Genomic DNA, 26,751 nt, shown 5'->3' on the forward strand with positions numbered 1-26,751 from the left:
GTGATGTTAACACCAGTGCTGACGCTCTGGTGAGCAGCAGTTGGTGTCTCTGGGCCAAAACCCCTTGAGGATAGGTGCTGACACCCATCCGTGTGTCCCCTGCACTTACGCGGTCCCTGGCACACAGCTGGCGCTTTGAGGGCCTTTACTGGAACAAAAGGAAAGGCACTATGGTAGTTCCCCAGATTTTGTTGGGTCCATGGTGGAGATGAATCATCACCCGGAGTCATGATGAGTCGAGCAGCGTTTGGGTTCAGAGCTAAAGGTTATGCTCTTACTGAATTCATTTTCATGCCTGCGTTCACTTTTCCAGCAGGCATGGGCTGAGTGTCTGCTACATGCCAGGCCTGTGCTGGGTACTGGGAACCTGCCCTCGCCAAGCTCCCGGACGCAGTGAGGAGAGGACCACGGTGAATGTGGAGACCAGAGGCAGACCCCCGAGAAGTCAGGAGCGGCTTCCGAGGGAGGTGGCTTCTAGAACGAGCCTTGAAGGATAAGGGCAGGTAAGAAATTCCCTTCATTAAAAACACTTTCTCCCAGGAAGCACAGGGAGGAAGCGCGGCCTGTAAGCTGGCCCCGGTTTTGTTCTTGTTGAGGGTGAGCTTTTAAACCTGCCAGGAAGCTTTGGAAGAGGTTGGCTTCTAGTTCCTTTACCGCCTGGACATGTGTTGCAGTTCATACGTTTTCATACTGTCCATCAGACTACCTTGATGGTTCCGTTGTGGGCTCTGACCTCTATCAGGAAGCAGGGGCAGGAGGTGGGGCTGGAGGCAGCTGCGTAGTCCACCTGGCTCAGGCTGGGGCCTGGGGGACAGCGCTGAGCTGGGCCAGCATCCTGGTGATCTGGTCCCCACAGAGCGATGGAGAGCAGGCGCCTTTGTCCTGGACACTTGGCTTACGTACTTGGCTTATGTTTCCGCGAAGTTTACAGTTTTGCCAGCAGTCTGGCATGTTCATAGAGAGCTGTATCAGGTCTTTTAAACAGGAGCTGCTGTTAGAGCAGAAACTCCCCAAGTCGCTTATACAGTTTGATTCCTTTTACGTTATTAAGTAGCATTTGACACAGACGCAGGTACCTATGTACAGGTGTTATATTCGTGTAAATTATGAGGCATAGTAATCAAACCAATGCTCATGAACTTGCCGTGAACACCAGAACTAGAATACTGTCAATGTATCTGAAACTACCCTGTGCCCACCACCCCATCCCATCCCCATCCCACCCCCAGAGGTCACCACTCTCCTGGATGTTATTTTCTCATTATTTTGCTCATCTGAAAGTAGCTTCACCATCCATGTATGTACAGGTAAACAATACACCATGTCTTTTTGCTTGATTGTAAGCTTTATAAGTACGTTGTCTTCTGCGACTTCTTTTCCCACTCAACTTATGTTTCTAAGACTCAGCCATGTGGCTGTGTGTGGCTAGAAACACTCATTTTCACTGCAGTGTACTGTTCCTTAGGTGTCTCTGCCACACTTTATTTATCCTTTGGTTTATTATTAATTTTCATTGGAGTACAGTTGCTTTACAATGTTGTGTTAGTTTCTGCTGTACAGCACAGCGAATCAGCTGTACGTATCCATATATCCCCTCTTTTTTGGATTTCCTTCCCATTTAGGTCACCACAGAGTACTGAGTAGAGTTCCCTGTGCTATACAGTAGGTTCTCATTAGTTGTCTGTTTTATACATAGTAGTGTGTGTATGTCCATCCCACTCTCCCAATTCATCCCACCCCAACCTTCCCCTGCTGGTATGCATACATCTGTTTTCTATGTCTGTGTCTCTATTTCTGCTTTGCAAATAAGTTCATCTGTATCATTTTTCTAGATTCCACATATAAGCAATATTCCGTGATATTTGTTTTTCTCTTTCTGACTTACTTCACTCTGTATGACAGTCTCTAGGTCCATCCATTCTCTGCAAATTGCACGATTTTGTTCCTTTTTATGGCTGAGTAGTATTCCATTGTATATATGTACCACATCTTCTTTATCCTTCTTTATAGATGAGCATTTGGGGCTGGGTATCCGTGTACTGTTTTTCTCCTGCAGACCCAGGCTTCTCTGCCCTTCTTTGTAATATTGGAGTTGGAACCTGTAAACATTCTTCTTTTGCTAGATCTGTCACTAAAAGGTTCTGGATGGACCTTGCAGAAGTAAGGGGCCTCTCTGCCTGGTTCTGGGTGCTCTCCCCCCTTCTGGCTTGTGTGACGTGGCTGCTGGTAGTGTGTGTGACACCAGGGACTCTCACCCTCTAACAAGCTTCACGTCACCCTGGGCTTCCTGCTCGCCACCCTCTGCGTTGGCTGCGGACCAGAGGGGGCCCAGAAAACCCTGTGAACACCCTCTCCATGAGATCCGAGACCCAGCCAAGTCTGCTCCCTCCTCGGACCGCTCCCTCAGCTCTCGGGCATCCTTCAGAGCTCGTATCCCTTCTCCGTAGAGAAGCCCCTGGTACTAGTTAATACGCCTTTATGTTCATGTTACATTTTCCCTGTTCAAATTGCTGGTGTGGTTTTCGTCTCCCATCTGCACCCCAGGTGATGTAATCGTACGCAGGTCCTTTGGTGCCCTGTTGGTCAGGCAGGGCCGAGGCAGGTGGTGGGTACAGTGGCCCCAGCACACACGGTGTTAGGTCTCCCCGACTCTGGGCCGTTAGAGCCGGCGGCTGGCACCCTCAGGCTGACTCTGAGCTCCAGGCTCTCAAGAGGTACATCTTTACTGTTGCCCTTTAACCTCAGTCATTACTGCAAAAACTAAATCATTTTTGTGATCATTTTCGAATTTCAAATTCCCAGTTTTAAAAAATAACTTCCTTTGTAAAATCTAATACCTGAGACTCACAGCTCACAGGGTTTTGGTCAGTTGGCAGTGGTGTGATTCACCAAGTGAGGTTGAATTCTGGAAACATCAGCAAGGGGGGGTGGGGCAGCAATGCTCAGGTCCCGTCATCTTCTGGAAGATGTTGTACTCCATCCCACTTCCTGCCGGGCGGGGAGAGGAGAGGTTTCCCAAACAAACTCTTCTCTCAGGAGGGCCAGGGAGATGCTCTTCTGGACAGAAATCTCCTCTTGCTTTGCTTGTAAGAGTGGAGTTCTGAGGTCACCAGCTGCCCTTGGAATCTTTCATCCAGAGTTTTTGTTCCTTGTCGGCTTAAGTACCTGGATGTCTTACGTGTAGCCCAGCATCCTTTTAGAAATAACCTGTAATACCCAGGCTCTGCTGTCTGACAGACATTTACACCTGAACAAATCAAGTTGGTCTCTGAGCCCCCATTTCCCCAGAGCAGGGACCATAATGGGATGAGCCTTCTTGGTAACTGAGCACATGACACAGTGGAGAGTGTAAAGGGCTTGGGGAGCCTGGTGCCTGACTCAGCACTGGCTTGATTACGGGGGCAGATGAGTGTGCCCAGTGGCCAGCATCAAGGGACAGAATTCAACCAGTTGGGAAATTCTGCCTGCAGGTACCCCTCCATTAATGAATTCATTTCACATGAAAATTTTCATTGAAAAAAGAGAAAGGAAGAAAGAAGGAAGGAAAGGAAGGAAGGAAGGAAGGGAGATAGATGTGTACCAAAATGCCATTTTATATCATTATTCTAGGAATCTATCCTTCTGCATATAGGTTTGGGGAGCCTCTGGAATAACATTCACAAAAAATATTTTTAAGTTATTTCTAGGTGGTGGGCTGTAGGGTAATTTTAACTTCTCTATTTTGTATTTTTCCATTTTTTGAATAGTTTTACAGAAATAAAGTTAAATTCAGTAACCAGAGGGAAAGAGAAATAAAAAAACCTTTTTCCTCCTGGAGGCCAAGCTAACTGGGGCAGCAGAGTTTGCGGGGCAGCGGGGGCCAGGGGCCAGCGGGAGGAGGGGCATGGGGAGCTTCAGGACGTCGCGAGACGCACGCTGGCTCCCGGGAGCCTCAGATTGCTCACCGCGTGGACCCGGGGCCGCATCCGCTGCACTAACTCCCCGGCCCCCTGCGGGCGCAGCTGTCATGCGGGAAGCGGCCGCGCGAGGGCGCGATCCCCCAGGGAACCGCGCCGGCCCTCAATGCCACGTTTCCTCTGCTCACCCGCTGAAGAAGGGCTGTGGGGAGCTTGGGGAAGCTTGTGACACGGGGAGCGGGGCCAGCGTCATTTTCAGGCATCCTCTCTGTGCGGTTCTTGATACCCTGGTGTGTTTCACACAGATTGCTCATAACTGATAGTGACCCATAAACTTAACCTCACAATGACACCCTGCACTCAGGTGGTGACCTGACCCCTGAACGTGCCCTCATGGCTGTACCACGTTTATCACAGGTCCCTCTGGCCCTGCAAGTAAACCCCATTTTGCAAGGGAGGGAATTATTATTATTATTTTGTTTTGGCGGTACGCGGGCTTCTCACTGTTGTGGCCTCTCCCGCCGCAGAGCACAGGCTACGGACGTGCAGGCTCAGCGGCCATGGCTCACAGGCCTAGCCGCTCCGCGGCATGTGAGATCTTCCCGGACCGGGGCACAAACCCGTGTCCCCTGCATCGGCAGGCGGACTCTCAGCCACTGTGCCACCAGGGAAGCCCGGGAGGGAATTACTGATACATTTCAGGATGAAGCATGTTGTGGAGTCTTAGAGCAGAAGCATCTGGAGCATAAATTACCTGATGGCTCAAGCAAATAAGAAAACGTTTTTCATGATGAATTTTGTTCTTTAAATCTTTTCTTCGCTCGGTTCTCTCTGCTCAGCACACTCCCGCCTCATTCCTGCTCTCGATTCTGTCTGTTGAGAGCCCACCTCTATAGGCCAGTCTCATGTCCCGTCCCTCTTGGGTTCAGGACTGTGATGATGCGCTTTGTGAATCTGGGCTCTGCCCCTCTACTGTGTGTGATCCCTCACTGCTCTGAGCTTCCCATTTCCCCTCCAAGTCCTTTTGGCTGAACTTGGAACCGAGGCCACAGTAAAACCTACTCGGGAGTGAAAGGGCCGTTCTTTCCCCCCACGCGCTGCTGGAGCAGAATGCAGCGGGGTGTGCCCGGAGCCCCCGCCAGAATTAGCAGTGCCTCTGTCTAAATGCCGGCGGTTCGTCCAGCACAGGCTGCTCTGCCGGTCCCCCTTTACCATGGCAACGTCTCTGCGGCCATCGCCGGCGTGGGAGGGCTTCATTTGTCCTGATAGTCAGGGCGGACTCTGAGCCTTGCTGCCTTGGCAAGTGGAGGGAAGCAGGCGCCCGCCCTGACTGTGGCAGCCCTGCGCCCACAGGAGGACCCAGCTGAGGCCCACACCACCAAGGCCTGGGGTCTTGCTTACAAAGTAATACCGGCCCATGAGCTCTGGACAGAGGGTCTGGGGGAGGCTCGTCTCCGTTTCACAGAGGCTCCTGGGAGACAGAATCACTTGATGGGCAAGGAAAGGTGGCAGAGGGGTGGATTCTGCCCTGCTCCAGGCATCTGGAGGCACTGGGCTCCCCGGGGCCGCCTGCTCCTCTGGGCCTGCAGGGGCTCTCCAGGGATGGAGCACTGGGTGAGAGCACGGCTGCCCCGCCTGCAGAGGGAGTGTCTGGCTGAAGCCGAGACCCCTTGTTTTCTGCTTGGGGCGAGCTGCTCAGGAGAGTGCGAGGTGTGTTAGGGAAATGTTCACCCCACAGCTGGAAGCTAGGGTCACACCGTGCCGGGGAGCCCATGCGAGGGGACACAGACACATGCGAGAGCCGGTGATTGCCCCTCTTATGAGTTCCTGGACTCATAGTGTAATGAGAAAGTCAGCAGGACAGTCTTCCCTCTGGTGTTTGAGGACAGAGGCTCAGAAAGGTGCAGTGACTTGCCCGAGGCTTAGCCAGAAATCAGGTCTCCTGATGTCCCATCCACTCCCCTTTCTGCACAGCTCTCTGCCCGCTCACCCCACCCTGCTTCCTCCCTGCCCTCTTCCTCCAGTCCCTCTATGGGTACCAAGGCTCAGCGCTTTTCAGCCTGGGAGCAGGTGGCCACTGGGAGCAGTGTGGGGCTGAGGCCTGGGCAGCTGGTGCCAGGCAGCAGCCAGGTGGGCAGTGGCACCGCTGTCCCAAGGACAGCAGCCTGTTGCTGTCCCCCAGTGATCCTTAGAATCTCAGACTCCCTGTGGAGGGGCCCAGGAAGGCTTTCTGTGCAAACTCCCTCTCCAGACGTGAGAAAGGCCATCAATTCCCAGACCTCAGAGCATCCATCTGGTTGCCTTCAGCAAGGACAGGAACAGGTAGGCTCATCAGACCAGAGCCTTCCCTTGAGGAAACTGCTCATCTCTGGCCTGGACCATCTGCCAGGTGTCCAAGCGCCCTGAAGACCAGATGCTTCTCAGCGTCCACGCATCACCCCTCTCCCTCCTCCCTGCCGATGCCACATCCTCCCAATGGCCTGGGGCCTGAGCTCCCCACCACCCGGGGAGGAGCTCTCAGGGCTTCACCGTCTCTGACTCTCTGACATCTGCTTGACTGCTCTCCACGCCCCCAGGCCTCCAAATGACTCAGACCCACATCCTTCTTCCCTGCTTTACTGCTGCTTCCTTAATTGCTTTCCTGCTTCCCATTTTGTCCCCTTGCAGTTGCTTCTCCGCAGGCCACAGAGTGAGTGTCTAACATACACTAAAGTCCACCTTTCACCAGGGGCTCCCCTCTGGAAACTGGTCCTACCTCTGTCTCCCTACTGCTCACCCTCACCAAGTGTCACTGCTTTGTCCTTGCCTGTTGGCTTCTCTGTCTCCCCAGCAGGGAGGGCCTGGGGGGGCAGAGATGGCCTGTCTCATCCCCGTGCGTTGTACAGTGTACCTGCTCAAGGGTGTCACCCAGAGGCGTGACGGGGCAAGCGTGGGTTCCGGAGTGAGTCCAGCTGTCGGGGCCCTGGCCTGGTCCTGGGGGCTCCCGTGGCGCCCCCAGGCCTCTCTGGTATTTGGTGTGAGGCCTGTGCATCTCCCTCAACACCCTCCTGACGGAGCAGGCTGTTCGGCCACTGTTTCAAGTGCACAGTTTTTTTTTTCTTGAGCACATTTAAGGAAGAAAAGAAAGAAGGAGGGAGGGAGGGAGAAGGAAGGGAAAGAAAAGGTGGAAGGATTGAAAGAAGGAAGGAGATGCATTGACTTCTAAGCTCCGGCTCTCCCGCTTGCCAGGGTTTCCTGTAGTCAGAAGATTCCAGGTCTCGAGGTCCCACACGGCTTTCATAGGCCCCGGGCACTTTGGTCTTTGCGGGCTCCTTCCTCCATAAAAAAGTATTAAAAATTATATTTCATGACTATGTTGGCATAAAGATGAAAATAATCTAGGCTGGAGTTACTATTTTATAGTCATTATTGTTATACTCATTTTCCCCTCTGATCTTAAAATAAATTAAAGCATGTTGTGACCCCTCTCAGTGTTGTGGGCCCAGGCACTGTGCTTCCCACACCCGTGGAGGTCTCTGGGTGGGGAGAGTCTGAGTGCCTCTTCATCTAGGGGTTCGCTTTCCCTGGAGAAGGAGAAGCTCCCCGCCCACCCCCAGCTCTGAATGGGGTCAGAGGATGAAAAGGCAGGCCCTGCCGGAGCGTGTGTGTAAATGCTGTAAATCTAGAAACACAGAGACTGGCCCCGTGAGACCTGCTGGAAGCTGGCCCATCAGGTGTCCAGGCTCCTGGCCTCTGCTGGGAGGGCGGTCACCCACGTCTCTAACTGTACCCCAGGCGGGTCACCCACACCCCTGACTGCCAGTGCTGCAGCAGCCTGTCCCGCTGAGGCTCCCAGAAGCAGTCGTGGCAAGTCATGGATCCCTGCCGAGCCCAAACCATGTGGATCTGATCGCACACGTGGGAGGGAACCAATGGTGGGCGCTGCTTTGAAGACCCTTGGGAATAAAGAGTGCCTGGGCTGCAGCGGGTGCTTAGAGGGGGCAGGAGCGAAGGGTGTGCAGGCACAGGAAGTCATTAATTCTTATGATTCCGTGAGTGAAATTATACCTTCAAATCAGTAACTTCTGGTAGTGTCTCCTGAGCTGGGCATTGGACTCGTAAAAAGGCTTCATAGAGAAGTAATTTCCTCTTCAGATGGATGTTTTGGATGAAAGGAGAGAGGATGTAAACTCCTGTGCTCCGGAGCTGTACCCAAAACCGTGCGGTGTTCAGATTTTTCTGTCGAGGGAGGGGACACTCCTGTCATCACCCACCCGCTGGAAAATCCACTGAGCACGTGTAGTAGGGGAGCAGGGGGTGGGGCTGTGTCCCTGGTGTGTCGGGGGGGGGGCCTGAAAGTCAGAATTCCAGGGAGTTCCAGTCCCTGGCTGCGTCAGTAGTTAAGCTGTATGCCTCTGGCACCCTCGTCCCCCATTTCTGATTCAGAGGTGACTAACATTAGTACAGAAAAACAAATTACCAGAGTGATAAAAGAAGAAAACAGTTTTACTGGGCAAATCTCCAACTGCATCATCTTTTGGTTTTAGTGAATAACTGCAGGTCCCCAACTGGCAACCTTTTTACCTAGAAGCTAAGTTTGGCAAATCCAAACAACCGGCTCTCCAACAAGAAGGGTGGAACCTAACTCTACTTCCTTGAGACATTTCCGAGGAACAAGGATGATATTTATCAGGTCTTCCGCTGTCTGGAGCCCCTTAGGATGGAGTCCTCTTCACAGAGGCCCCACGCTGGGGTGACTGCTCGAGGCCGACTCCGCGGGACCCTCTCCCTCTTGCCCCACCCAGAGCCTGACACTGCTGAGCCCAGAGGGTGGAGGGCACCCGGAGCAGATCCCTACTGCCAGCCCCGAATCAGGTAACCCTCTTGTTGAAACCAGGGATTGTTTCAGAAGATGATCCCATTGGCCCTTCACTCAGCCTAGTGAAGCAGCTACTCAAATCCCACATGCCCTGGAACAGAAGGAACTCCTGATGGACCCAGCTGAGGGTCTGATACTCCTGGGCCTGGTGCCCAGCTCACCAGCCAGCAGCAGCCCACCTTGGCGAGTTCTCATAGACAAATGTAGATGATGACACCACCTCCCACTTGTTGATCAGAGCCTTCCAGACCATGGAACCAGCAGAGACTACGTCCAGTTGGGAGGGAATTGAACCGAACTATTGGCATTGCTCCAACAGGAAGCTTAGGACCTGCCCCGAAATGAAGAGATTCACAGGCGAGGAAATCATAGACTTTCCAAGAACCTCATTCCAAAGTCAGCAAGTTGACCAGGCTATAGGTGAGGCTGCTTTTCTTTGTGTTGTGTTAATACATGTGTGTGAAGAATGAGATCTCGAGATGCATTACCAGTTCCACCCTGATTCCTGCGCAAACTTTGAAACACACCTCGTTGTAGCTGAGCTGGGTCTAACCAGGTCAAGGAATGCCCCTTCCTGTTGAAGTTTTATCGACATGAGATGGAATCTAATTTGTTTGTACCTGTTCATCTGTGAAAATGTTCTCTGATGTCTGAGGATGAGGCAACCTGAATCTACCGCCATAATCATCTGACATTTTCAAGGAGAGAGGCCAAGGCCATTGAAGGCAGTTTATTATGAATATTGCCATCTGGACTTATTTGGATAATATCATTTTCTAACCTAGGAGTCCTTTGTCTCCAGAACTGGAAATCGTGGTAAGTCATTCACTTGATTTTGTGATTTTCCAGGTTGGGTCACATGCCCACCGGAGCCTGGGGTAGTCAGGTTCACCCAAATCAGATGAATTGGGTCCAGAGCGGGAAAGAGATGGAGCATCACTGGAGAGTCAGGGTGCTGCTGCCTGAAGAAGGTGCGGAGAGGGGGTTGCTGTTGAGGCCGAGGGAGATCCACCCCGTGCCTTCCTCCTGACCCCATCCTCCAAAACCTCGCGGGAAGATGCTGTCATGACTGCCACGCCCGACTCCGAAGACGTGAGCTTTGTTCCCTCGTTCATTTATTCAGCAGCCATTCACTGAGAACTCACCCTGCACCAGGACCTGGGCTAAATACTGCTGAGGATGCAAAGTAAGTCAGATGGGGTCCTGGTTCTCAAGGATCTGAAGTTTTTGCACGGCTCCTACTCCTATTCCTGTCATGAGCCATGAGCCAGGGGTGACGTGATGCCTGCCTTCCTGATGGAATCACCTGATTTCCTCTTTCTGGCAAAGAGGGGTGAAGAAACCTGTCCATCATAGAGAAGGCATTTGATGTTCCCTGAGGTAGCAAATTGTCCTCATGACTCGTGGGGAAGGCAGTTTCAGTGGTAGTGCACATGGTGATCGCCGCCGGGGGGCCGGGGCCGAGGGGGCAGCACAGAGAACAAGCTGGCTCATCCGGTGTCCTGGTCTGTGTATCCAGGGCCACGCCGCCCCGCTGTCCCCGGGGACCTGCCACGGCCGTGGGGCGGGGCCGGCGGTGGGTGAGCTCCTGCTGGGACGCAGCTGGGGTTCTCCCTTGACTCCAGTTTTTACGTCCCTTCATGCCAAGCACGTTTGATTTTTAAAATATCAACTTTTTTCTTCCAATGAACTTATTCATACTCTCTGAACCTCGAGATGGAAAAATCAAAGTTGGAATCCATAAGTTTCCCAGGAGCTCCTGACCTGCTTTGGGGGAAGCCAATTCTTGTCACAAGTACAAACAAGGGAACTGTTTCCAAAGGTTCTGCACACGAGTTGTCCGAAGCATCCCGGAGGGTGGGTGGTACCTGGAGCCCCTCTGAAAGCCAGTGCTCGGGCAGTCCTGTCCAGCCTCACTCTCAGCTGGGTTTTACCTGCACGGTGTCCAGAGCAACACTGAGGTCTCAGGCGGGACCTGCCAGGTCACTCTCCTCCTGGCCTGTTCCCATGTCTCTCCGTGCCTCCAGCACAGCCCTTGGCTCTCACCGGCCTGAGTCAGGGGACCCTGAGAGAGCTCCTCATATGGAAACAGGGACTCGGTGTCCATGCATCTTGGACCTCGGCCTAGCAACTGGTTACCTTGCTGCCAACCAGGTAGCTGGGTCTTTGTGCCTGAACCCTGCCTGGGTAGTCTCCCGTTCCCCCAGATTCCCGGCCCTTCCCTGCCCTCGCCTCCTGCCCCAGCCCGGGTGCTGGAGCCGGCTCCTGTACCTCTGCGTTCGGGGCCTTGCCCTCCACACAGAAGCTCTGACTTGGCCTGTTCTTGGATGCCTGTCGGGGCACATCCTTCTTCTCCCAGCGCCTTCCTGCATTCCACGGCCAAAGCCAGCAAACTGACCCGCTTCCTGCATATTATACTGTTAATGCACTTTGTAATCCTTGATGCTTCTCTCCTGGAGAGAAAAATTATTTTTCACACTTTGTGATTTCTTTTGATAGACTTGACTGTTCACGTCACTCACACACACACACACACACTCACTCACACTCACACACTCCCCGTCCCCCTGCCCCTCACAGTTCGAGATGGAGCCAGGAAACAAACTGGCCAGAAAGGTTCGTGCTTGCTCAGGACCCACAGCTCGAAAAGCCACCCTGCCACCGCGATCCGTAGATGGAAATTTGCCCCACTTCATGCTCAGAGGGGGTTAAATTGTTGCTCTGAGTTAGAGCACATTCTGCCTTCCCGAAACTTCTGGGCACTGGGTTTCTGCATATGAGATGGAGCCGACTCTGATGTGGGGATCGTGCGTGCTCTCAGATATACCTACTCTGTGGGGTTCCCGTGAGGATTAGAAGAAAACTGGAGTGATGGGGCTGGACCTGGAGCTTGATGCCTAGTGTGTGCTCAGCGATGCTGAGATTTGCTGTTATCCTCCTTGAGGTGGGCGTCCACCAGCCCGAGGGGACTCGGCGAGGCTCACACCTAGGCTCCCACAGAGATGGCTCTCCACGTGTCCTGCGTCTCTTTGCGAATTATGCCCTGCGGGCCAGGCTTCCCTCGGGGGAGCTTTCTTGGTCTTTCATACCTGACTCTCTGCCTTATTCCACGGGTGGGGGGCTGTCAAGGGGCAGCAGTCCCAGTCTGGGCTGCAAGGAGCCTTCCGTTTCGACACGACCCTCTCCGGGTCTGGAGAGCTGCCCCAGAGCTGGAAAGACCCAGTTCAAACCCCAGCCCTGCCCCGTCCACCAGGGAGGCCCTGAGAATGCCTTCATTTTCCCCATCCCATCTCCCCGTCTCTGAAATGGTGATAGCAGCATTGGCCTGACTGGTTCGCCGAGGTGAAGGACTGTCCGGCGTCGTGCAGCACTGAATTCCAGCTCAACCCGTGACAGCCGCTGTGTTCGGGTTACTAAGTGGCTTTGCCCTACATGCGCCTGTCATTGTCATCATCTGTGACATCTCTGTGAAACCCCTTGCTGAGGAGCAAACTAAGGGAGGTCCTCGAGAGAAATCAATATTAGGAAGAAAGTCACAGATCCATCCTTAGAGGGTCTGCAGAAGCCCAGCCCCAGCCCTTGCCCGAGCCTTCTGGGTTTGTATGGACAAGCGCTGGCTTCCGCACCTCGGGGCCCCGCGCCGTGCTGCTGTCCATCCTGACCACAGCACTCTCAGCCGCCTTATTTATTCCCTCCCGTCCTCCTCCTGTAGGGCTCCAGGCTCCTTGAGGACAGAACCCCTTTCGAACAAAACCTCCTGCATATAGTCTCAGTGATTCGATCTGCTCTACGTGTGGTGACCTGCACCACTGCTCCGCTCTGCCTGCTGTAGCTGAGTGATGCTGAAGTCGAAGGGGCCTTGATGACTGGCTCAAGGTCGCACGCAGGAACCCTTCCAGGTCCCTGGCCAGCCCCCTGCCCCTGTCAGTTGTCATGACGATGTCATGTCATCATCACCACCACCATCATTGTCTGTTGATAGGGCAACCATGTCATTTGTCACTCAGACTGGCACACCTGTGAATGTGAAAGCAGGAGCTCTTGGTAATCCCTCCAGGATCACAGCTGGGACCACTGGGGACAGGCTCCCCAGTTGTGGAACAAACACAGTGGAAGACTCCCTGCTAAGCATTCTGCCTACCTTCTCTCTAATCTGTCAAAGGCTCCGTCAGGTCAGTCTGTCTCTACCTACCGTACTGATCAGGATACTGAGGCCCCAGAGAGGAAAAGGCCCAGACTGAGGCCGTATCTCCTGTGAGGGGCAGAACCGGGCTTTCTGCGCCCAGAGCCTGGGCCTGTGACCACCTGCTGGCCTGCCTGCTGCTCACTTAATTGGGTGCCTCAAACGTGTGTGGAGGAGCTGCGTTACATGGGCACTTGGCGAGGCCGGGGGGCTGCAAGGGTAACGCAGAATCCTGGGGCCCCGACCAGGCTGGGAGTCGGTGTGATGTGTGGAGCGCCCTGGACTTGGGCTTTTGCAGGGGATGGTGGCCTGGTAGCCTTCCTGCCCCTCGGGTTAGTCCAGGAGCAGTTGTCTCCCGCTCAGCTCCACTGCTGGGGAGTAGGAGGCCCTGTCCCCAGCCAGGGGAGCTGGAACTAGTTCAGGTGTTTCTCACTCTTGTTCAAAGCAGGGATCGACACAGTGGATCCCTGTGCCACCCTGTGGGCGCTGTCTGTGTCCATGAACAGTGATTGACAGCAGGGACAGCTGTCTACCTGGGGCCATCACAGGCGGAGGCTGCAGCATCTCTGCACACTCACCAGAACAGAGGCTCCGGGTGAGCCCGTGGTCTGTAGCCCACCTGCTGTTCCCTTGTTCCTCCGGCAGCCTTCTCCCTGCTCCCTTTAGGGCCCGGACAACCAGTGGGGCCCGCACCCCAGGGCCATAGGGGATGTGCACTACAGGGGTCATGAACGCCCAGGATTTTCTGGAAATGCGCTTACCCAAAGAGCCAGTGTAAGAGTAGACGACCAGGAAAGAAAGACACAAAGAAATACCGCACTTAAATTTAGAAAAAGGGGTGGTGCATCGCTTTTCTTTCTTCACATTTATATTTCTAGGTCATTGAAAAGTCATCCAGCATGGTAATTATCGCTCCGTTCCTGTCCCCCGGCACCAGTTTCTAATCACCCTTTTTGGGAACTTCCTGGGTAGGGTACACTATTTTACTCATCGTAAAGAACTTTTGTCACCAAAGACAACCCAGAATATCATGTACTCTCCTACTCTGTGTTACTGAAAAACTGTGGGTCGTCTGGGCAGTAGTGCTACAGACTGGACAAGAGGAGCTCCACCGCCCGTGTGCCTGGTGGATGCGTGGCATCGAGATATACCACGTGGTTTATACATACGCTCCCCCACCTAATAACATGACGGTGTTTTATTATTTTCCTCACCAGTGCTATTTGCTAACACGTGTACAGCACTGACTGCCAGGCACTGTCCTAATCTCCCTCTATTTCCGATCATGTTGAATTCTCCCCACACCTCTGAGAAATAGGGTTTCAGTGAGGATAACTATAGCTGCCTTAAGAGAGAGATGCAGAAACGCGGCAGCTCTAACCAGATTGAAGATTCCTTCTCCGTCACGTGACAGCCTGAGTTCCAAGTTGGAAGGCAGCGTGGTCAGGCGGTTGCCTACTCTGCCCTTGTCTACGTGTGCCTTCCAGAGTGGCTTTGGTCGCTGCTGCTCAGCCCTCAGAAGCAGAGAACAAGAGGGTGGAGGGAGACACCTGGAAACAGCACAAGGCAGTTCCTCCTCCCGTGGGAGAGGAGCGAGTCACGTGACCACGCTGCTAGGAAGGCTGGGGGCGTGGTCCAGCGCCAGCCTGGCCACAGGTGGAGGGTGTAGAGAAGGGTGAACAGCCAGGGGTTTCCTTACTGATGAGGGAAGTGGTGGCCTTCCTGATGGGGAAACTGAGGCCAGAGGAGTCAGGAGCTCCCCCGACAGCACAGACAGTCCGTGTGGAGCTGGGATTGGTGCTCAGGTTGTCGGCCTCAAGTCCATGCTCTTAGTCATTATGCTGTGTTGCATTTATAATTCAGTATTAATTTTAACAGGTGACATATGTCTTCACATTTGACCACCTACTGTATCCTTCTGCCCCAAGGTATCAAAGCCACCCATTTGTCAGGAAAGTACCCCGATGCATCTGATGTCTTGCTGGAGCACTGGGTGTTACCCAGAATCTTGAGTCTAGAGCCCTGAGGAGCTGACAGGGGGTGGGTGGACGAGACATTGGCCGGTGGGTAGGGGAAGGGACCTGCTTCTCGAGGCTTTGCAGGGACCGCTGCCTCATCCTCCATCAGGTCTGGGCGGCGGGGCTGCTTCAGCAGGAGCCGCCGAGGGCGCGGCCCCAGGGCCAAGGGCAGCCAGCAGCTGCAGGTAACGCTTCCTTCAGCCAGGCACTTCTCCTCAGCGGGATTTCCAGAGCCTCTTTGCATCTTAGACAGCTCATTGCTGCTCTCAGCAACTTCATTCATCATGGTCCCTTTTATATTCCTCTTTTCTCCCTTTGGACACCAACATTAGGACAGGATTGGGAGATGGAGCAATTGGGCAGTCAGAAAAACAAAGCAGCAGGTGCCATTTGGTGGCAATTTCCAGTTACGGAGGCATTTCCTGCATGCAGCTTGGAGGCACGGAGGCCTCCAAGGTCACTGACGTCAGGATGGGGGAAGAGCCTGGCAGAGGTTTGGAGGCTGCGTAGAGCACCAGGCAGTTGTGGCAGGTCCCCCATCCCAGCTCCGGTCCCCTCGCCTGGAATGCACTGCCTCCAGGCCTCTGGACTGACCCCAGTGTTTTAGTCTAAATCGGTTCATTTTCCCCGCTAGGGGTTGGCAGGGACAGCATGGCTGATGGCCTGGGTTAGTTTAAGCAAACACCCCGACCCAGCAATTTATAGCTTCCAGGAGGTTACGAAACCAGCATTCCCCAGGACAAGTTCTGCGTTGTCACATACCTTGGCAGCCTTTCACACACACCCTTTTAGGGTTTCCAGACACCTTGAAACCCATCCATGGGTTCCCTAGGCAAGGATGAGAACTCCTCTCCTAAACTTCTCCAACTTAATTCATTTGTTAATCACACCTATGAAAATGGATCAACTCAATTGTTTATCGGTAAGAGAGTAGTTAAGAGGGAGTAGTTAAGTAATCAGGGCCAACCCACGGCATGAAATATTTTGCAGCAATTCCAAAGTGCAAGATAGATGCTACAAACAACAATATAGAAACATCTCCAAGACAGTAAAGTTTGAAAAGTAAAATAGAAATTAATTTGTTTAGTTTGAGTATATTCATTGAGAATGTGCCATGTGCTATGGCTGTAAGCAATGAACAAGCCAGAAATCCCTCCCTGGGAGCCCACGCCTCTGAAGCCAGGGTGGGAAATGGGAAATGGGACGGAGAGACGTGCTGGGTGGGCCACACAGGGCTGCTGGTTCTGTATGGGGGTGGTTTGAGGCGGGGAGAGCCGGTCGGGAGGCACGGCAGTAGGTCAGGGTAGGCAGAAGTGTGGCCTGACCACGATGGAGGTGCGGGTGAGAAGTGAGCAGATTCTGGGCAGTAGAGGCCCGGGACTTGTGGATGGTTTGGAGTGTGAAAGAAAAGAGAGAAACCAAGGAGGATCTCCATGTGGCAGGAAAGGCTGGTCAGCTGGGGAGAGGAGCAGGTCCAGGGGGCACAAAACCAAGGGCTCGGGCCTCCCTGGTGGCGCAGTGGTTGAGAGTCCGCCTGCCGATGCAGGGGATGCGGGTTCGTGCCCCGGTCTGGGAGGATCCCATATGCCGCAGAGCGGCTGGGCCCGTGAGCCGTGGCCGCTGGGCCTGCGCATCCGGAGCCTGTGCTCCGCAACGGGAGAGGCCACAACAGTGAGAGGCCCGCATACAGCAAAAAGAAAAAAAAAAAAAAAAAAAAAAAAACCAAGGGCTCTGCTTCGGCCCCATCTGCACGGCCGATCAGGGGTCCAGGCTGAGCTGTCAGGCGGGCAGGTGGTGGTCCAGCTTCAGGCTAGAGGAAGATGTTGAGAGGTATCATCTTCTAAACACAATGCATGGCCGTAGGACTGGAAGGGGTCAAAGGGGAAGAGACATAGTCCAGGACCGAGCCGGGGACCGTCCCTCATTTAGAGGAGGACCCAGCCTGGGAGGCGGAGAAGGACCAGACAGTGAGCAGTGAAGTAGGAGGAGAGCCTGGAAAGGAAGATCCCCAGAAACAAGGGCAGAAAGAGCCTCACGAGGGAGGGAGAGACCAAGTCTCACAAGTGCTGCCGATTCCATTCGTGTTAAGATTGTACGTATATATATAATGTATATATATATATGTATAATATTATATATGTGTGTATACACACAGACCTCGGAGATATTGTGGGTTTGGTTCCAGACCACCACAATAAAGTGAATATTGCAATAAAGCAAGTCACACATATTTTTGATTTCCCAGTGCATATAAAAGTTATGCTTAGGGCTTCCCTGGTGGTGCAGTGGTTGAGAGTCTGCCTGCCGATGCAGGGGACACGGGATCGTGCCCCAGTCCGGTACGATCCCACATGCCGCGGAGCGGCTGGGCCGGTGAGCCACGGCCGCTGAGCCTGTGCGTCCGGAGCCTGTGCTCTGCAACGGGAGAGGCCACAACAGTGAGAGGCCCGTGTACCGCAAAAAAAAAAAAAAAAAAAAAAGTTATGCTTACATTATACTGTAGTCTGTGAAGGGAACAATAGCATCATGTCTAAAAAAAGAACAATGACAAATACATTAGCTAAAAAATGCTAACCATGCCCTGAGCCTTCAGGCAGTCATAATCTTTTGCAATAGTAACATCAAATATCACTGGTCACCGATCACTGTACAAATATAATAACAATGAAAAAGTTTGAAATATGGTGAAAATTATCAAAATGTGTCCCAGAGACACGAAGTGAGCAAGTGCTGTTGGAAAAATGGTGCCGAAAGATTTGCTCGGCACAGGGTCGCCACAAACCTTCAATTTGTAAAAAGCGCAACATCTGCGGAGAGCAATAAACTGATGTATGTGACACCAGACATGTAAATGCATGGGGAGTTCTGGAAGTGTACAAACCAAAGGGTTAGCGACTGTGTTTGCAGGAGGGGGTAAAGGGAACTTCCTTTCACCCTCTTGTGTCAGGTGTCTCTGCGTTACTCGTGTAGTTTTAAAAGAAGAACAAATTTAAAAGCAGGGGAGCATCTCCAGACCCTGGAGAGGGTCTCTCCCTGCAGAGCCTCCTGCCTGCACATGCCTTCCTGAAAGGGGCTCGAGGTGCCCTGGCCTGGCCTCCTCCCCTCCATCCCTGGCGCCCACCACTTCTTGTCCCTGACCCAGGGCTGACTCCATGTCCCAATCCTCTCAGCACTTCCCCATCCGGAATCCTGTCTGCCTTCCTTCCCTGGCAGCTGTCTCCTTCCAGACCAGTTAACACAGGCAGCGAAAAGTAATTACACGATTGGTTGCTGTTCTCCGTGAAGGTATAAATTATATGTGACACTGTGACATTTGCGACAGACTGCCACGCTGATTTGGTTCTGTCTGTGGCGCTTGTTTCACCAATGAGCTTTTTTTCCTGAGCAATTTCAGACTCTGTTTTGTGCAGATGATTAACATTCTGGAAACTTCTTTCTTTTTGAAGGATCCACTCCATCCAGACATCCCAAACCTTTGAGGCATAACAAATAGAGCGCACACAGTCGCACACCCCCCCCACCCCCCGCTTTCGATCTCTGTCAGGCTGAGAGTCTCAGGGTAAATGAGCCAATTTGTTTTCATTTAAATATGAAAGTGGGAGAAGTAAGCCTAACGGACACGCATGAGCGAACGCAGAGCTATAAGCTGGAGAAACACGAAGATGAATTTGTCACTTCTCTCATGATAAATGATGTCTGTGCAGTTAAACAGGCCCAGCCCGGCGGCCGTGAGCATCTTGGTGCATTATATTTTTATCTGTAGGGCCATTACCCTCATGTTTCCTGTCATAGGCTCTAAACATCACAGATCCATGGAGGAGGAGCGCTCTGACTGCAAGGATGCTGAGTTATGCCAAAAGCTGCACAGAAAAGTAGGTCATTGGGTCACCCGTGAAAACCGGAACAGAAAGTGAGTTTGACCCCTGCGAGCCCAGCGCTCCCCGAGCCCAGGCGGCGGCTAATGGAGCCCCTGGATGGGGGAGCCTGGATGAGGGGCAGCTGCATCCCAGGGAGCAAGAAACCTCCGAGGAAAGACGAGTGTTTAGGTGGAGACGCAGGAAGAGCGAGAGATGGGCCTGGAAGCATCCTCTGGAGCTCACAGCTGGGGACATGTGTGGCACAGATGAGAAGAGTGCACATGTGCTTGGAGCCCAGAACAGTGGGGCTCCCACATTTGCAGGGCTTGCCCCTTATGGCTGTTGACCCCATGCACCCTGCTTGGAGCTGACTGAGAGCAAGTAGACAGATGATGACCTTTCAGTGCTCTGGGGGCGCTTGGGGTTGGGGGGGCATTATTGAGCTCGACCTCCCATCTTGAGCGGGAATTCCTTCCCCAGGACCCTGGACAGAGGGCCTGCACGTCCAGCCCCACCCAAACTCAAGGAGTGGTGGGCGCTCAAGAGTATGTGGCTTCATGGTGAAGGTTCGAGGTCCGGGTGGATGGGCTGATCCGCTGGACTGAGTGGTGCCCCTTCCTCACTCGTGTGCCGTGCACGAGCTTTCCGTCCCTACGGATTCCCGCGCAGCCTACCTGTAGTGACGTCATCTTTCTTGGGACAAGTATGTGCAAGTGACTGGGCTCCCCTGTGGAAGCCAGTGACATGGGCTCAAGGCGCACTTATGTGACACCGACATCTGTTCCCCAACCCCCAGGTGGCCACCTGTTGGTGCTGCTGCTGCCCTCGGAACCGCAGGGGGAGCCAACAGTACCCCCCAGGTCTTCCCATCACGGACCTGCATGGGGGCAGGGGGGTGTGTTCTCCCACCACGTGGTTTCTGGCACCTTCGGCATCCTGGTCACCTTCAGATCTGGCTGTGCCTCCTTTGAATTCCCCAACAGTGGCCTGTGGTCGCTGGAGAGGGCGGGGAAGCATTGCCTTTAACCAATCAGTACCTCGTAGTTGAACCCTGGGAGCTCAGATTTTAATTTTTTAAACAAGCCGGGAACATTTAAAGCTCCAGAATGGGGTTTGGACTGGAACAACGTAAGCAGTTTTCGCGATTTTCCAGGACAGGTTGAGGAAGACTGGCAGAGTCCCAGGAGCTGGGGAGTCGTGGCTCAGAGCAGAAGGACCGTCTTTCAGGCAGGGACACCAACAAGGGGACCAGAACTGCCCTGGGCCCTGCGGGCTGCTCAGGGGCAGGGAGGCCAGCCTTACCTTGTCTGGGCTGTAGCCCTTGACCTCAACTGTGATGCTCCCCGGGGCTGCTTTGTGATCAGCTGCAGAGTCTCTAGGCCTGGGAGCTGCTCTCTCTCAACCAGGAATCTCTTTTCACACCTGGAGAAGATGCTCCAGCTCTCGAGTCCAGGGCCTCAGGAGAATGTGCTCCCTGCATGGGTGGTGGGACAGGATGGGACTCCGGGCTCACCACCTCCTGACACCCACTTGGAGAAGAGAGCCCCAAGGTTCCTGCTCTAAGCCCACCCTCCACCACTGCCAAGGGCTGAAGTCTCTGGGGATACAGGGAGGCCCCCTCTCTGCCCACAGGCCCCTGGGCTCTGGGCAGTTACTCCTCATCCTCTGACCTACGTGCTTCTTTGGAAGGTGATCCCAAAGCTTTCCCTGGAGGAGTCTCCTTTTCCTTGTGCTCATTTCCACGGCTCCTGCCTGCCCTCTGCTAGACTTCAGGGGGCAAAGCTTAAGCTGCGGGCTTCCCTGGTGGCGCAGTGGTTGAGAATCCGCCTGCCAATGCAGGGGACACATGTTCGAGCCCTGGTCTGGGAGGATCCCACATGTCGCGGAGCAACTGGGCCCGTGAGCCACAACTACTGAGCCTGCGCGTCTGGAGCCTGTGCTCCACAACAAAAGAGGCCACAATAGTGAGAGGCCCGTGCGCCACAATGAAGAGTGGCCCCCGCTCGCCGCACCTAGAGAAAGCCCTAGCACAGAAACACAGCAAAAATAAATAAGTAAGTAAATAAATTTATTAAAAAAAAAACTTAAGCTGCAATTTCCTCACAGATGTTTTACCTGCAGTTACTGCTCCCAGTCCCCAGGGAGAGGTTGGCTTCATGGGGGCCTCGGACCCCTCACCAGGTTTCCTGCACGCTGATATCAGTCAGGAAAGCAAGTACATGGCGTGCCTGTCCACTGTTAATATTCCTTCTGAAAAAAATATCTCTTTATTACTGTTTGGACAGAATTTATTGGGACTTCAAACTGACGATGCTAAAAGTTTTTACCTCAGATTTTAAGCAATGACTGATTGTGCAGAAGACGACTGACTCAGTATCTGGTGGACACCAGAACTGACCACACTGGCTCTGCCCAGTTCCAGGGTCCGAGATGGGGCTACCAGACACAGGATTTGTACCTGGATGCCATCTGGGCCACAGGACAGTGAATCCACGGAAGGCACGCTCTTCTGTCACAGGCCTCCACAAAGCTGACTCAAAGCAAGGAGGAAAAAGATGCTTTGAGCTGCAAGATGCAACCTCTCTGCCTCCCTGTCACCCCCCAGCCCGGGAAATGGGGACCCTTCCTCGAGATCAGAAGCGGTAATGCACTGACACTGTTCTTACACGAAACTGGTGAGCTGGGAGTGAGCTGGATGCACCTGTGTCTGAAGGGGGTTGTGGTGATGATGGGTCCTCGGCCGGTCTCTCTCTGCGATCATCCTTGTCCCAGGGAACCAGGGGGAGAAGTATCCCACAGGAGACCCCACACAAAACACTCCACCTTCTGCAGCTCTGCAAACAGCCAGGGGCAAGGAAGAACCGGCAACCAGGAGATGAGCCCAGTGAGGGGCAGAGGCGATTGGCGGGCTCAGCCCACCTTGCATTCGTCCTTGGTAAACAGCTGGTATGGAAGCCGGTGGCGGCCGTGCGAATAAAACCCGCCCTAGGCAGCAGTGAAAGGCACCGCGATGACCACGAGGCGTCTGCTGGGGGCTCCCTGCGGCCTCCCGAGTGAGGTCCACATGGGTCTCGGCCGGTCTGTAATACCATGGGTCCCACTGCCGTGTAATCTGTCTGCATGCGTGTCTACCATCCCCACTGGACGGAGAGCAGCTCAAGAAGAGGGCGTATCTTATGCACCTTTTTCCTACCAGCTGAATAATAATAGCCAACATTAATGAAGCACTTACTGTATGCCAGGCTTTGTGCTAAGGAGGTCACATACCTTTAATTCACCACACTGATCCTGAGTGGCTGATAGTATTTTCCTGATTCTAAAGATGGGGCACTGGCCCAAGATGACCTGCTGGTAATTGGTGAAGCCAGGATTGGGATTAGATAGGCTGATCTGGTGATCAGGCTTTTAACATCGTAGGCCACAGCTCTCTCAGTAAAGCTTCTGTGCCTCTCCCCACCCCACTCTCTGAATGGGAAGTCATCTCTCCCAAGGTCCCAAGGCCCCAAAGCATCAAATCTGTCCTCACTCACAGCTCATACCAAAGCTAGTCTTTTATCGCGTCATTGGCACAGAGACCCTCCGTGTGACGTTGTCAGCTGCCTGAGAGCAGGAACTCCTCTTTCTTCATCTTTGTTGCCCTAGAAATCCCAGGTTAGTGCCTTGTATATAGAAAATGCCAACGCTTGGTTAATTGAATGTAATCATTTCTCATCTAGGGTTATAGATGGGCCCAATATAGGGTCCTTTGAGACGAAATAACATTGTTTATTGAGTGGTAACCATGATATAATTGATAATAAGCTGAAAGGTGAACACAAGAAAGAAACATACTCCTGGCAGAAGCTGGGTTGCAAACATGAGTCGTGTCTAGCGATTTGACAGGTACACGTGTGAAGTGGCTCGTTGATGGTTGCTATGAGAACTGTTACTCGGGACTCTTGTCGGACCATAGGAATAATGCCATCCTGAAGCTGTTTATGTGATGTATGTGAGTGACAAATGCAGAGCGTGTACTGAGAGCATATGCCAGTGGCTGTTACATGGAAGATTGTCCTTGGAAAAGGTAAATACCAAATCATGGAAACTTTTCCTAGTCTCTGTCGATGAAGATGCTGATAATCTTTCATGCCTACTTCATCAGGTGATAACATCAATTATAAGGGGATTCTCAGGCTTCATTGAGACACTACTGTGTGAAGGGTTCTGGAGCTAAGTATTGTGTGAGAAATAAAGAGCCAAAGCAGGTGCCCTTGAACTTGAGAAAAGTTTAGTCCTATTGAGAATCCCCTTCTGTACTTGGCCCTTTCCTCAATGGTAACATTTTGCAAAACTATAATATCACAACCAGGATACTGACACTGATACAATTTACTGGCTTGATCAGATTTCCCAAGTTTTCCTTGTATTTGTGTGTGTGTGTGTGTGTGTTAGAACCTATGCAATTTTATCACCAGAGTGGGTTCATGTATCCACCCCACAGTGGAGATGTTGAATAGTTGCAACATCGTAAGTCTCCTTCACATTGCCCTTGTACAATCACATCCACCTCCCCTATCCCTAACCCCCATCCTTAACCCCTGGAGGCCACTAATTTGTCCTCCATTCTAACACTGTGTCATTTCAAACATTTTATATAAGTGAATTCATACAGTATGTAACCTTTTGAGATTGGCTCTTTTTCACTCATCATAAATCACTGGAAGTTCATTTAGGTTATTTAGTGTACTAATATTTCATTCCTGTATACTGCTGTGTAGTATTCTTTAGTATGGATGTACCCTAGTTTGTTTAACGAGTCACCTATGAAAAGGTCTGAATTTCAGTTTTTGGCTATAGCAAATAAGGCTGCTACAAACATGCATATACAGGTTTCGTGTAAACACAAGTTTTCATTTCTCTGGGATAAAAGATGAGAAGGCAATTGCTGAGTCAAATAGTAGTTGCATGTTTAGTTTCATAAGAAACTGCCAAACTGTTTTCCAGAGTAGCTGCACTGCTTGCCACTACCGCCAGCAATGTATGAGAAATCCAGTTTTAACTCATCCTTGCTGGGTTTTGGTATTGTCACTATTTTTCATTTTAGTCATCATAGTACACGTGTAGTCGTATCTCATTGTGGTTTTCATTTACATTTTCCTGATGGCTAATGATGTCAAACATCCTTTCATGTGCTTATTTACCATCTGTAGCTCCTCTTGGGTGAAATGCCTTTGCATGTCTTTTGCCCATTTTCTAATTGGAGTTTTTGGTATTTGCTGTTGAGTTTTGTGCCTTCTTTATATATTCTAGATACTAGTCCTTTGTCCAAAATGGGTTGCAAATCGTTTTTCCCAGTCTGTAGCTTGTTTTTTCATCCTTTAAACATGATCTCACAGGGCAAAGGTTTTTTTAATTTTGATGAGGTCCAATTTGTCAATTTTCCCTTTTGTGCATCATGCTTTTGGTGTCAAGTCTAAGACCTCTTTGCATAGTTCTAGTTCCTGAAGATTTTCTCCTACTTAATAAAAGGTATAGTTTTGCATGTTACTTTAAAATTCCATGATCCATCTTGTGTTAATTCTGTATAGGGTATGAGGTTTAGGTCGTGGTTCATGTTTTTGACCTACAAATGTCCAGTCGCTGTAGCATAATTTGTTGAAAACTCTTTCTTCTATTGAATTGCCTTTGCATCTTGTCAAAAGTTAGTGGCATATTTGTGTGGGTCTATTTCTGAGTTCACTGTTGTTCCATGGGTCCATGTGTCTATCCCTCTGTCACTACCACGCTATCTTGATTACTGTATTTATATACAGGCCTTAATGATGGGTCAAAGGATTCCTCCCACTTTATTCATCTTTGTCAGGATGATTTTAGCTCTTCCAGGACCTGTGCTGTACCGTATGAAATTTAGAATAAGATTGTCTTAATGATATCTCATCTGCCTTGCTGGGAAAACCTTGCTTGGATTTTGAGAGCAATTGCATTAAAGCTATAGATCAGATTTCCCTGGTGGTGCAGTGGTTAAGAATCCGCCTGCCAATGCAGGGGGACACAGGTTCTTCCCTGGTCTGGGAAGATCCCACATGCCACGGAGCAACTAAGCCCGTGCACCACAGCTACTGAGACTGTGCTCTAAAGCCTGTGAGCCACAACTACTGAGCCTGCGTGCCACAACTACTGAAGCCTGCATGCCTAGAGCCCGTGCTCCACAGCAAGAGAAGCCACTGCAACGAGAAGCCCGCGCACTGGAAAGAAGAGTAGGCCCCGCTCGCCGCAGCTAGAGGAAGCCCGTGCACAGTAATGAAGACCCAATGCAGCCAAAAATAAATAAATAAAATAAATAAATTTATATTAAAAAAAAGCTATAGATCAAGTTAGGGAGAATTGACATCTTTACTCTGTTGAGTGTTCTAATCCATGAACACGGTATGGCTCTCCATAAATTTAGGTCTTCTTTGATTTCTTTCATCAGCATTTTATAATTTTCAGCACAGAGATCCTGTACATGTTTTAAGTGTACACCTAAGTATTTTATTTTCTTTGCAATGATTATAAATGGTCTTGTATTTTTAATTTCATTTTCCACATGTTCATTGTCAGTATATAGAAATGCAATTCATTTTTGTTTGCTGATTTTGTATCTTGTGACCTTACTGAATTTACTTGTAAGTTCTAGCAGGTTTTTCTTAGATTCCTGGGGGGTTTTTACAGAGACAGTCATATCATCTATAAATATAGTTTTATTCCTTCCTTTCCAAAATATATGCTGTTTATTTCTTGTTTTTGCCTTATTTCAGTGGGCAGAGCTTCCAGTACTATGTTGAATAGGAATGGTGAGAATAGACATCATTGTCTTGTTCCTGATTTTAGAGGGAAAACGTTTCCTTATTAAGTATGATATTAGTCATAATTTTTTGTAGAAACTCTTTGTCAGGTTGAGGTGATTCCCTTCTATTCCTAACTTGCTAAGATTTTATTATGAATGATGTTGGATTTTGCCAAATGCTTTTTTGTGTGTCAGTTGACACGATTATATGATATTTCTATATTAACTTATTGAAATGGAGCCTAACACTGAATGATTTTTTTGAATGTTGAACCATCTTTGTATACCTGAAAGACATCCTACTTGTTTATGGTGTGTAATTCTTTTTATACATTATTGGATGAGGTTTGTGAATACTTAATGTTGAGGATTTTATCATCTGACTTCATGAGAGTTGTTAGTCTGTAGTTTTGTATGTTTGTAGTATTATTTTTCTGGTTTTAGTATTAGGGTAATATTGGCCTCATAAAATGAGTTGAGAAGTGTTCCCACCTGTTCTCCTTACTGGTGGAGATTGGGTAAAATTGGTGTTAATTCTTTAAATGTTTGGTAGAATTTTCTAGTGAAAACTTGTGGGCCTAGAGATTTCTTTTGGGGGAGTTTTCAACTAATGTGATTTCTTTAATGGCTATAGGGTTATTCTAATTATCAACTTCATCTTGGTTGATGTGATAGTTTGTGGTTTTCAAAGAATTAGTCCATTTCTTATAGTTTCAGATATACAAGTTTAATGTTATTCATAATATTCCCTTATTATCTTTTTAATGGCTGGAGGATCCATAGTGATATATCCCATTTCATTCCTGATATTGATGATTGGTATCTTCTTTCTTTCTTTCTTTCTTTTTTGTCAGTCTTGCTAGAGGTTATCAATTTTATTGATTGTTCTTGAAAAACCAGCATTCATTTTTAAAATCAATTTTCTCTTTTCCTATTTTCAATTTCATTCATTTCTACTTCTTTCCTTTTGCTTCCTTGTGTTTATTTTGCTCTTCTCTTTCTAGTTTCTTGAGGTAGGAACTTAAATTGTTATCTTTTTAAAGTTTTTTTAAAATAAATTTATTTATTTATTTTTGGCTGTGTTGGATTGTCATTGCTGCACGTGGGCTTTTTCCAGCTGTGGCGAGCAGGGAC

General features: G+C 50.8%; 1 long non-coding RNA gene across 1 annotated transcript in view; it reads left to right on the forward strand.

Moving 5' to 3' along the window:
- Positions 1-428: 428 nt before the first annotated feature.
- LOC309815272 overlaps positions 429-26,751 on the forward strand; it is a 93,934-nt gene continuing 67,611 nt past the window's right edge. Inside the window, exon 1 of the long non-coding RNA XR_014295833.1 lies at positions 429-503. This is a non-coding gene — a long non-coding RNA (uncharacterized lncRNA). The remainder of the gene's footprint in view (positions 504-26,751) is intronic.

This window comes from Mesoplodon mirus (assembly GCF_964341445.2).
Source record: "Mesoplodon mirus genome assembly, chromosome: 14".
In the NCBI taxonomy this organism is placed as follows: Eukaryota; Metazoa; Chordata; class Mammalia; order Artiodactyla; family Ziphiidae; genus Mesoplodon; species Mesoplodon mirus.